Source organism: Cephus cinctus, unplaced genomic scaffold (genome assembly GCF_000341935.2).
Source record: "Cephus cinctus unplaced genomic scaffold, Ccin1 Ccin1_scaffold0462, whole genome shotgun sequence".
NCBI lineage: Eukaryota > Metazoa > Arthropoda > Insecta > Hymenoptera > Cephidae > Cephus > Cephus cinctus.
In genome coordinates, this window is record NW_014333138.1 from 788,191 (window position 1) to 792,757 (window position 4,567).

The window sequence follows — 4,567 nt, forward strand, 5'->3', positions numbered from 1 at the left end:
GTCATCTGCTTGTTCTTTACGTTATTCCACAAGGCTTATTCCACCTTTCATATACTGGCTGAATACACATTCCTCACGTGTAGGTACTTCTCCTTTATCTCCGTCGATGGCTCAAGGACTGAAACATGAAATAACCACGAATATTCGATGGTGCCGCATTGCTACCAGGGTATAACGTGATAATGCAATGCTCTATATCTATGGACATACCTAAACGTACCTAGCTTCAGGTACACCGGGGTTAGTACATACTTGGTGAAACCATGGAAACGGAAGTGCCAGGATGATCGCGACTTCCTCCGCAAGAGGCAGATAGATCCAGATAAAAAGAGAGGGGTTGGACGTGCTGTACCTAGAGGAATGCAAGAAAGGGGTTAACACATTGCATTTTACAGAACGATCCATCTAGGAGATGAAACCTGGAATTTAGAGTAATGATAGAAAATTCTAATAGGCATCTTTTGTAACAACGTTAACGGGAGAGCTCGTTATTGGCAAGCCTCTAGTAATGGACACTTCAAAGTGAAACAACTTTCTCATCTTGTTACTGACTAGAACCTAGTCCTACTTCCATACTTTTGAAATACGAAGCATATCCTGTCCTGAAGTATCCTGAACTCGTATAGCCTTTGTATTCACAGACATTTAATAATTGTAGATAATGAGCATACGTGTACTCCGTTTTTTTCTGTTTTGAATCTTAATATTTGAATCCAAGCTTTGATGTATCAATAGAAAGCACAGCGGAGATTTTCAGAAGATTTTGAAAGAACTGTTTTTCATTCTGCTCGAGATTGTCTTGTCCCTTGTATATCCTGCTGTAATGGAAAATCAATAAGTGAGGTATTACGGAAGCTGTTTTTATAGTCTTTTTAGATAGAGAAAAATTCGGCAAATTTCTCTGTAAATTATTGACATTTTGAATACATTTGTAAATGAAGGAGAATGAGCACACAGAGTGCATTTTATATCCGGTATATCCTGTAGGTACAATGCTAGTTTAATAACGAAGAAAACGAAGTTTTCACATAAAAAGAAAGCTCCTAGCTTCAAGGAAAAGGGTCAACTCAATGTGAAAGCGCAAAGGCGCACTTCTAAAATGAAAGCTCCTAAAGCTTTATAACGAAATCGCTTGGTACTGGGAAAAAAGCTTGCTTAAGGTTTCCCCAGTATATCCTAGTTGGCCGCCGTTCAGCTCTCCGTATACGTGTCACAGAGAATTCGCATTTCTTCAGGACGTTTGGCAAATGCCAAAAAAAAGGTAGCGACACGGCACAAATAAATAATACAGATAATTAAGTTCAAAGTATTTGGAGCGAACATCAAGGCTGGTACGGATAGTAAATTTTTGTTGGTATTAAAAAGATTAAGGTTCAGCGACGATATCTAAGAATTTGAATAGCCACGTGTCTGCTGCATGCCTCCGCAAAGCCGTAATGCGCACTTCGGGTTGCAACGTAATTAAACGCGAACAATTTATAATGCGGCAGAGTCACGAATAAGCTGTGGAAATGCCTTCCTGCTCTTGCCATTCTTGATTCTTGTTCGCTCTTACCCTCCGATGCTTTTTCCATCTCTCTTTCTCTCTTTTTCTTCTTTCACAGCTTCATCTCTAGCATAGCCGGTAACGTTTCTACCCGATATTCTCTTACTCGTGGCCATTATGCGGAACTGTTTTTCCCACGGTACATGCTCTGGCGAATTTAGATGGATATTAAGACTGCCATTTGTATTATCTGTCTGTATTGTTCATGCGCATTCTACCAGTCGTATCCTTCCTGTCTCCGCTGACACTTTCGACTTCACGAGATACATCCTGAAAACATATTTGACGTGAGAGAAGGGAATCATTTTAAAAAATTAAAACTTTATTATATACAATAGATCTACCTGTATTAGCATTCTTGGCAGCTGACATGATAAATTTCGTCACTCGAGATGATTATCAATGATACTCTAATGAGAACCCATTAATCCAGTGTACAACTGCAAACTGTCACAATATACAGGAGTATTCAGTACAAACGTTAAATTTGACAGCTGTCACGGAATCATCTTAGTTAAGTATCGTTCAACAGTGTTTGCATTAAAAAAAAAAAAAAAATATTTCCCTGCTTTAAACTATTCATCCTAGCACGCCAATCTCAACATTTCCCCAAGCTATCATCGTTCCTATTTTCTGTAACCATAACTTTTGAACTATTCCAAGTAACGAATAACGCGAGGAAAACTTTGCTTCCCTTAGGCTATAAAATATTGCCAAATAAACCAGCTTAACCAGTCGCAAGGCAAATGTCAGATTTGACAAATTCATTTAAAGTGACCAACCCTGTTGTTTCCTATGTTCATCTTTCGAACAATGCAATAACGGTTCTACATATCTATATATCTACATGGTGATCAAGCAATCTAGGGAATAGACACTCCGCACGTGATCGATTGAATGAATTTTCGAGTGGATTCTCGCAAAAGCAATTTCGAGTAACGAGCTATGCAGCGTTTTCCTCAGCATCCTGTTATACAATGCGCTGGTAATTGTTGTTCATGTTTCGAAGAACAATAAAAAGCAGTAAATGTGAAGCAAAGATAAAAAAGACCATGAGCGCTGTACAAAAATTCCAATAATGAACGACAAACAAAAAGAAAACGATTCAACGTGGCAGCGCGCACGAGATACTCATGTGTAAATGAAAGATACCATCAGAAAGTCTATCCAATTCTTCCAGCTGTTAGTTACTACTAGAGAAACCCAAATCGAGAAAAGCTCATTGGATACACAAGGGCATCCCGAAGACGACTCGCAGACAATCAACCGGCACATGGGATGAAGAAATGTTCTTCCTAGGAACGTTCTCAAAAAGTAAGAAGCAGGCCTTGAGGAATAATTATCACATCGACAGGACGGTCATCAATCTTCTCCCAAATCTTCGCGTTTCTCCTCGGAATCCACAAAACACTCAAGGCCTCTCCAGATTCTCTTCAAAGATCCTCCTAGCTTCGGCAACGGCTTCATACCTGTAGACTCCACTTTGTTCCAGCGTATAGGTAAATAAAGCGACCTGCTCAGAATCCTCCTGAAGAAGGAGAAAGAACAGTAAGAGGGGTCCATCCTCATTCTTATTCAGTCGCTTATTCTTGTGCTTTAAAAAAGAAAAAACAAAGTCAGTTGTCATGAATACGCCTAGAAGATGATTGGATAGACATTAAGCAATGATTTTTCTATATACCCCATTTTGGATTACGCTTTCTCTCTCTCTCTCTCTCTCTCTCTACGCTCCACGAGAACTTGTTGCGCGGATTGATCGTACAATCCTAACGCGCAAGAATATTACTGCATTCTGAAATGACAGCAATAAACGTGTACACCTTATATGTACAACAAATATAGATATATATTACCACGTAGTTGTCCCAGGGGAACTATCTTCGACACGTTCTACGCTCCACGAGAACTTGTTGCGCGGTGATTTTTCTATATACCCCATTTTGGATTACGCTTTCTCTCTCTCTCTCTCTCTCTCTCTACGCTCCACGAGAACTTGTTGCGCGGATTGATCGTACAATCCTAACGCGCAAGAATATTACTGCATTCTGAAATGACAGCAATAAACGTGTACACCTTATATGTACAACAAATATAGATATATATTACCACGTAGTTGTCCCAGGGGAACTATCTTCGACACGTTCCCAGAACACCTATGCATATTATGTAGATATAATGCATTTGCGCTAACTCCACCAGCACTTATGCAGTACTTACACGCTGGAGTTTTACGCTCCCCAACGTATTTCCACCTTCACCCTAAAGACTCACTCCCTTGAACGCTACCAGCATACTCACGTCTAACACGTACATATAAATACATTCCTTCTTCAGAATCCATAATAAGGAAAGAAATAGGAGGAGCCTCGTGATTCAAACCAGGGAAGCTTCTACGAAGTCATCAAGCAGTCCCACAGTGAAATCCAGTGATTCTCCTGGAGAGGGCAGCATTGTTTGAAAATTATGTTACGTCGTTTGGCCGCAGCCTTCAACGAGCAAACATTTGCTGTGTGGGCTTCCTCCGTTATAAAGTTCGTCTGTCCATATATCTACTTCTTTCTCCTGCTCTTCAAATATGTATCTGCATATACACTTAACACCCCACAGTCCTGTATACCGGAACATGTAAAAATGGTATTTCACATTTCTCAAGAACATTTGGAACCTGATGTACATACAGGATAGCATTGCGATAAATAAAAATAAAAAAAAAACTATAGCATTGTCCTCTACCTGTATTTTCTACGTGCATCTACCATACGTCCCAGTTTTTCCAGTTTCACCAAGCTGTTGTCAGCTCATCCATGCTCGCACGTAGAGGCGCAAGCTCGTACGAATAATTCCAAGAGTTAGGTCGTTCATGGATAAAAATAGCGTTGGGTAATTTGCCAGGTGACTCGATTTGAGTAATGGAGGTGTTGGCCGTAGGATCCTGGAGATTCAGAGTGCCAAAACGATAGAGGGGCTTTCGAATCAAGCTTCAGGCTTGGATCGTCCATGGATAGAGAAGCTATTGGTAAG